Raw genomic sequence first — 7974 nt, 5'->3', positions numbered from 1 at the left:
GGTGGAGGTGTGCTGCCACCACCCCCCCCCGTGCATACCCATCAGGGGAGGCTGAAGGTCCTCCTGGATGCAGCCCCCCCTCCATCTTTGCAGAACAAGGGGAGCATCTTCCCTTCTGCTGGCATCTGCTGCTGCTGTAGGTGCACCCATGTTCTGTGGAGGCTGGGAGGGTGCCAGGTGCCAGTCCCCTCTTGGCATGGTTTGCTCCTGGCTGTGTTTTGGGGAGGGTTTGTGACAGGGGACAATCACAGCCATGGCACCTTTGTGCTTTGACGGTGAGGTCTAGGTCCCCCAAAACACCTTTTTGGGAGTGCGTGGAGCCATCCCAGAAGATAGAGAGATACAAACCCCAAGCAAGGTTTGCCTGAAGGTTCTGTTTGGGGCAGAGAGCTGGGCTGGGGGCAGGGCACATGCCAGGCAATGCCTGCACCCCCAGAGAGGTGGCTCAGGGGGGACAGCAAGCCAGCCCCCTGCGTTGGGCTGCTTCTGGCTGCCTTGGCACGGGCTCAAAGAGCAGCCACGTTTGGGTCCTTCAGCAGCCACCTCCTGGGCCCCACTGCCAGCCCAGGAGCCCTGGCACCAGCACTACACGGCACCTATTATTGCCCAGTCCTGCCGTGGGTTCCCAGCCAGTAAATTAGGGGTGCTGGCGGGGCTGCTGACAGCAGAACAGAGCTCATTGTGCGAGCCAGGCCGGCGCTGGCCCTTGAGGGATGAAATCGGAGCCTGTAATTTCTCAGGACTGTTGTGACATCTTTGCACAAGCGTGTGATTGAGTCACATTTGCTTTATCAGCAGAATCCTTGTCCGCCTGGGTGCACCCTCCCCCCTCCACCCGCTGCTGCCAGGCTGGGGGGAGCAGAGGGGTGCTGCCTGCTCCCCTCCCCCAGGCTTGCCTTCGCCTTTCCCTTCACTCCAAGGGGTTCCCTTCGTTCCAAGGGGCTCCTCACACCTCCTGGAGGTCCCAGCTCTGCAGCGTGCTCACCCTGCCTGCTTCTACCTTCTCCACCCAGCACCCCAGCTCCTGCCAGCCCCGGGGGCTTGGGTGATGCAAACCAAAAGAACACATGGGTAGGGGGTCCCCCGTGGCTTGGGGGTCCCCCGTGGGGTGGGGGTTCCTCCGTGGGTGGGGGAGATGGTTGGTGATGGGCAGGATGCTGGGAGGGCTGGAGGAAGAGGCGTTCCCCAGCGTTTCCTCTGGTGACACAGCAGTGAAAGCAGCTTCTGGAAAATTCCACCTTTGAGTCCTCCCCCCACGGAGTTGGGAATAGCCCCCACGGCTTTCCAGCTCTGCCCGTGGCTCTGGGAGGGGGGCTGCACTTTGAGAGGGATGGCATGGGGTTTTTAAGGCAAAAAAAATAGACAAGATGAGCCCCTGTGGCAGAGCTGAGCACCCTGGGTCAGCCTGGGAGGGGGGGGGGTCTGTGCTCTCCTGCACACACACGGCTGCACTGGGGGGCTGCAGTGGGGCTGCTCCCCCCCATCCATGCCTGAAGCATCAGGCAGAAGCATCCTGGATCCTGCTCTAGCAGGGGATGGGGTGGGTTAGGGGTGAGCGTCTCCCAAAGGGGACCACATGGTGCTTTTAGGTGGGCTGCTGAAAAATGGGACCATTGGTGAGCCTGAGAAGAGACCCCCAAATGCCACTGAGCACTTGCCAGCCCAAATCCATGGTTGTGGTGACACAGTTGTCCTTCCCCTGGGGTCTGGGAGGTCCAATTCTACCTGCAGAGTTCTGTCCAGAGGGGAAAATAAAATAGGATGGAGAGGGAGGAGGGGTGTTGGAGCTGCAGGGTGAAGGTGTCTCAGCTCTGCCCCAGGGGGTAGGGATGCTGCCCTTCTGTCCAGAGGGGAAAATAAAATAGGGTGGAGAGGGAGGACGGGTGTTGGAGCTGCAGGGTGGAGGTGTCCCAGCTCTGCCCCGTGGGGTAGGGATGCTGCCTGCTCTGCACTGAGGTTTGGGGTGGGTACCACTTTGGAGAGCCTACATCCAGCCGAGGGAACCCCCTGACCTCAGGGGAACAAGCCTACAAATTTCCTCCCTGAAGGGGACCCTGCTGTGGGGCTCAGCCCCAGAACACACCTCTGCTCCTCACTGCCCTGGGCAGCAGCCGAGCTGAGCGCTCTCCCCTCACTTTTTGGCTGCCTTGGTTGGGATGGGGGGAGCTGGGGATGAGCAGTCGTGCAGCTTTGAGGTTTTGCTTTGGTCAAAGTGAAACCTGGTGGGAGGAGGAACCCACCCGGGGCAGAGTGGAGCCAAAACTGAGTTTCTCCCCGTGGCTGGAGCCGCTGCGGCGTCACCCGGCGCTCCTCGGGCACGAGGAACTCTCCCAAACCTCAGAGCAGGTTCCCAAAAACAGGCTGCACACGGTGGGTTTTGAATGCCCTCAAGAAGACCTGTGTCTGCACCGTGCCCTGTGCAGCCTTGGCGGGGATCTGGGAGGGATGTTCTTGGGGTCGTCTCTGTATTTAAGTCCAGAAATGTAAACAGAAAAAACTATTTAATTTAATTTTTGGTGAAATCACAGCTACTGGGGATGGATGTGTGTGATTGCTCTGTGGTCCAGTGCTCCTACACCCTTTTTCCTGTAGCTGTGGCAGAAGGGATGTATGGATAACGTGCAGCTGCATCTTCTGATGCCTCGGGGTGTCCATTCCAGGGGCTGCCTCTGCCACACGCCTGGAGCCAGGGTGGTTTAAGGGGATCTGTTGGCTCTCCTCCTTGGGCAAAGTGCTAGAAATGTGTGGTTTCAGGGCCACGAGATGATGCTTGTTCCCTGGCCCCGTGGGTGATTTTCTGGGCTAACAGCCACGCTGCACCGTGTGGGTCGTGAGTTTGCCCAAGTCGGTGCCAAGTTTTGGGTCCACAGCCAGTGTTGGAAGGGGAACAGGCAGGTCTTGCTCCATCCTCACTCCAATTCTCAGCTGTGCTGGTGTAAATGGAGAGCAAACTTACTCAAGATTGTAGGCCAGGGGCGATTTCAATTCATCCCCTGTAAACCTAACGCTCTGTTCATTCCAGTTTTTGATCAGGGACAAAAGTGAGGACCTGACCTCTTGTGGTCACTGTATTCCCATGACAATTTTCACAGGAAAACGATGGTCAAACCCTCATATCCTGCCCAGATCTGCTGCCTGCTCATTGCTTTCAGCACCCCTCTTCCTTTCTGGCTGCAGGCTGTTTGCCACTGGTACCTTGGGTTGCTCTGCTGGGAAGGGTGGAAGGAGGGTGAGGTGGAAACCTCCATCATTTGAGGTTCCTTGGAGGAAGCACAGAGGAGATTTTCTGTTCTACTTTTGAGGAATGAGAGCCAATGGACAAGTCATTCTCACCACCAGGTTTATTTTGGGAAGCTCACCCCCCGCAGAGGCACTGAAAGAAGGAACAGTTTCCTCTGTTTACATGCACATTCACGTGCGTTTGGGTGTCAAAGTTTTGAAGCTGGTCAACACCCAAGTGACACTTGAGAGCAGAGGAGGAGGAGGTTTCCTAAAGCCTGATCTCAGCTGCTGGTCCTGATTCCCTTCCGAACGTGGCCCCACAGCCCCAGCACAGAGGGCTGACTTGAGGAAGGGAGTGGCAACCCAAATTTAGAATTTCCTGCTGTTTAATACCCAGAATTGATCTGCTTTCTGATTAAGAAGGAAGAGGTGCTGAGGGAAAGTTAAAAAGCAGAAGCAGGGGTTGCAGGCAGCTTTCCAAAGCTGGGCTGGCGTCAGGGCTGGGTGCAGGGGGTGCTCGCACCGGGGTGGGTCCCTGGAGCCCTTGGTGCCCACAGATCCCTCTGATCCCACTCGGGTGGGCTGTGAGGTTGTGTCCTGGGTCTGCAACCCCCCTTGGCTGCAGAAAAGCACAGCCCTGGGACTCTGTTTGTGCCTTGAGAGATGTTTTTTTCTAACTTCCCCTCTCTCAGACCCAGACTGTGGAGCCACCGAGCTGCTGAGTAAACTCCCTGGATATGCAAGAAAAGGTTTTCTAGCAGAGCTAGGTCACTGTAGTTTTACTGGCAAAGCCTCTTAAGCACAAATGAAGATTAGACTGGCGAAAGCTTATGCTGGTACAGTTTATTCTGGTACAAATGAGCTATCCTGGGAAAAAAAAAAAGCTCTGCTGCACTGTGGTAATTGTTTCTGCTCTGGGACATTTTGCGGTCTAGAAATGTTAAAATCACAACTCTTCTTGATATTGCCCTATCAGCAAAAGCTGTGAGGAGCCAGCAGGCAGCTGCAGACATACCCCCAGCCAAGCTGCAGTGCTTCCAGAGTCCTGGGCACTGGGTGGTAACATGCACAGGAGAGGATCACCAGGGCTGGTGGGGGTCAGATGCTTTCGGCCACTGCAGCTCCCAGGGGGTCTGACCTGCCCATTGGGGCTGACACCACTCATGGATGTTTGCTGGTCCAAACTGGAGGCTTCTGAAGCCCCAGAATTCTGGCCCCAACAATACCAAAGGGTTGGAAAATAGCAATGAAGCTGCCTAGGGACTTTTGGTGCTTGCCTACACTGGTCTGTGTGATGCAGCTGCCTGAGAATGGGGACAAATGTTTGATAAAGATGTTTTCTTGCCTTATTAAAGATGAATAGTAGTTAAAAAGTGCTGTCATGGAGCCGGGAGGGGAAAAACATGTGGAGAAGGTTGACTGAGAAGCCAAGATGCTAGCCTGGGTCTTGCAATAGCCAGGATCTATTCCCAGCTTTGGCTCCAGTTTCCCCTGTGACCTTGGAGAAGGTCACAACAAGCCTGTGCCCTGCTCGTGCCATCTGCATCTGCCTCATCGGGGACATTGCTCTCCCTGTACCTCAGTTTCCCCACCTGAGGAGCAGGGGTGGTGGCATCCAGAAGAGATCTTGCAAAGGCAGGTGCCTGCTAAGGGAAAGGGCAGTGCTGAGCACCGTGCCAGAAAAACAAGCCCTTATCTGGAGGGCAGATCAGGACCCGCCGGCTCCCGCCTGGGTGCAGTGGTTTCAGCTGAGACGTGTTCCTCTGCTGCCCAGGAGAGCTGAAAGCACCCACAGGGCTCCCCACGGCCCCTCTGCTCGGGATGGATCATGTGGCCATGCCTTAAACCTCTTTATTCCTTGGGAAAAATTCCCATCTAAATTCTGTGGCTGGCGGGGCCGTAGTTTAGAGCAGGAGCTTCGTTGCAAATTCTTCAGCTGCTGAAGAACTCTCCTTTCCCATCTCCCCACTGCCATGGGGCATCTTACAAGCTAGATAGAGCTCCTTGTGTTGGAACAAAGGACACACAGAGAAAATAGTTGCAATTTATGGGTGTGGCAGGAGGGGAAATGCTTTGAGAACTTTTTTTAATTTTTTTTTTCTAATTTAGAAGCAAGCACGGGGTTTATTTTGGTCAAGAGATAGTCACACAGAATGGCTTTAAATGGCAGAACTACACAAGAAATGAATAGGTCCTACAGGTTGCTTGTGATGAATGAGGGGGGTGGATTTCTCACGTCCAGCTCTGGATCCCCATCTCTCCACCTCGAGTCATCTTTTTGCCCAAAATGATTTCCCCATCATCTTCCCCCTGGGAGCATTCCCCCTTGAGCTGGGGGCTGGCAGCATCTGCACTGGGTTGCTGGAGGTGGACTCTTGATTTTGATAAGGGGAAAAAAAAACCCCAAACTTTTTCCATGCTTGCTGGATCAGTTGGAGGTGAACGTCTTCCATGGCTGCTGCTCTTGCAGTGGGGCTCGGGGCTGTGGAGGAGGAGTGGAAACATCCCTGTGTCCAAGGGGCTGCTTTGAACTGGGCTTTGCATCCTGACTCTGTGGAGGAGCTCAGGTCTGGTTCAGATTTCAGAACATTTTGGGTGAAAACACCCCCAAACGTGTTTTCTGTGCTGTCACACACTTCTCAACAGTCCTGTTCAGTGCAGGGTTCCTCTCTCACCTCCTTTCCTTTTTGTTGCTGTTGCCTGAATGGTTTTCTCCAGACCAGCCCTACCACACCCCCAGTTCCTCGCTGGGTGCTGGGGGAGCCGGTCAGCAGGATGGGCGAGGGGAGGTGTGGGGTGCCCGGGGTGGGGGCTCCCGTGGCACCCAGGGGATGGGTCTCCAGGGAGAGAAGCCAGCCCTGCACGTGCTTTGCTTTCTGATGTGCTTGAGTAGGCACGGGCCGGTCGCCAGTAACCTGCCTGTGACCTCTCCTGCCTTAAATACTCCTTCCTTTTCAAAGGAAGGACTGTGCTGTGCTGCCTTCCCTTCACCGGCGGGTCAAGTGCCTGTTTCCCCTGGGCAGGGGATCCAGAGCATCCCTGGAAGGTCTCAGTCCATCACCTTGGCTCGTGGGTGTTTCTGAGACATGCAGAAATTCCTTCTTCAGAGGAAGAAGGGCTGGCTGGGACCTTGTGCCCAGGCACATGCCTGCTGCAGAATGAGCCTCTGCCTTTCCCTGGCCAGAGCACATCATGACACCCAGCCCCACTCCTCCCCAAAGACACCAAAAAAGCAGATTGCTGGGAAGCCAAATCCTCCTGTGCTGAACCCCAGGAGCAGACCCCCAAAGCCTCAAGGAATTTCTGGGGGTTCCTGTTGTGCCACGGGCACGTCGCTCAGCCCAGCTCAGCCGTGATGCCTGGTGCCTGTTTTATATCCACAGCCTGCAGGAGCCTATGTGGGGCCAGTGCCCTGGGGACTGGGATGTGGGGCCAGGGATGCCCCAGAGATGGGGCCAGCAGTGCTGGCACGTGGTTCTGACATCGATGGTGGCACCTGGCTGGAGCACCAGCTCTGTCCCACGGGTACCAACTGAGACAGGACACCCCTGCAGAACAAGCTGGCAACATCCCAGCCCTGCAGAGCCTAATCCTGAGTTTTGCTCTCTCCCTTCCTCCACCCTCTGCCCCAGGGATCCCAGTTCTGGCTCAGAGCTGAAGGAATTACCCATGCAGGGACTGAGCCTCTCCTGTGGCCCGTGTAATCCTGTTATGCCTGCAGTGGGAATGGTGCAATGGGGACATGCTGGGGACGACTGGGCTGTGAGGGGGGGACACACACCCCGGGGGGATCGGGGTGCCAGGGCAGCGTGGCAGCCCGTGGCCATGACTCTGTGTGGGGAAGACCCTCGGGGGTCTCTGTGCCCCACCAGCACCCTTGTGAGGCAGGGGTGGGGCTGAAGGCATCAGGGCTGGAAGGAGGGTGCCCGGGCAGGAGGTGTGAGCACGTGGGGTGCAGCAGCATGGTGCTGGGGCAGCAGTGGGGCTCTGGGTGCAGCAAGAGGGTGCTGATGGCAGTGATGGGACCTTGGTGAGAGGAGCATCGCTGCCTCGTTGCCCTCAGCTTCCCTGTGCTGGGATTTTTCCACTGGGATGGGGCTTTTCCATTGGGATCAGTGATCTCCAGGGAGGATTGCTGGGGCTGGGCTGGCTGGGGGTTCAGCAAGTGTGTTTCCCACTGTGTAATGTTCGTATGCCAATTGCTCCAAAATCCTGGGGAGGCAGCTGACCCTAGGCAGGTGACTGAAGACAATATTTCCCCAAATTTCATTAACTTTGGGGCCTGTAACCAAAAGCAGTGGCTCCCAGACCCCCCTGTGAACAGCCCCTGTCCGTGCCGGTGCCTCTGTGGCTCGGAGCCTGTCTTTGCTGGTGCAAACTGGGGGACACTGGGAGGGTGTTGGGGTGAGCGGTGACGATGCCAGGGGCTCCCTGGCCACGAGCCAGCCCCTTCCTCACTCGGGATTGTTTTGTGAGCAGCGTGACAGGATGAGGAGGAAACGTGCCAGGAACGGCTCCGTGTCTCCTCCCGGGAGAATCAGAGGCTATTTTTAACCCCCCCTTCCCGCTCCCTCCCCCTTCTGCCCACTCCCGTGGGAACATGGAGCTGCTGGGGCATCGCTGCTGCCTGCAGGAGCTGCCCCCAGGCCCCCCTGGGCAGCACCTTCCTCCTGGGCACACAAACCACCCGTGGGGATGCACGATAAAGCCAAGGGGCGACAGAGCCGAGTGACCCCACGGCGTGGGGGGGTC

At 56.8% G+C, this 7974-nt stretch overlaps 1 protein-coding gene across 1 annotated transcript in view; it reads left to right on the top strand.

Moving 5' to 3' along the window:
* Positions 1-7974, top strand: part of RXRA (retinoid X receptor, alpha) — a gene marked incomplete at its 3' end in the record, with an annotated part of 41365 nt that overhangs the window by 4931 nt on the left and 28460 nt on the right. The window lies entirely within an intron of this gene.

The sequence above is a fragment of the Merops nubicus genome, unplaced genomic scaffold, assembly GCF_000691845.1.
Source record: "Merops nubicus isolate BGI_N331 unplaced genomic scaffold, ASM69184v1 scaffold17930, whole genome shotgun sequence".
NCBI lineage: Eukaryota > Metazoa > Chordata > Aves > Coraciiformes > Meropidae > Merops > Merops nubicus.
The sequence above is the reverse complement of the archived record's forward strand: the minus strand, read 5'-3'. Positions and strand labels throughout refer to the sequence as shown.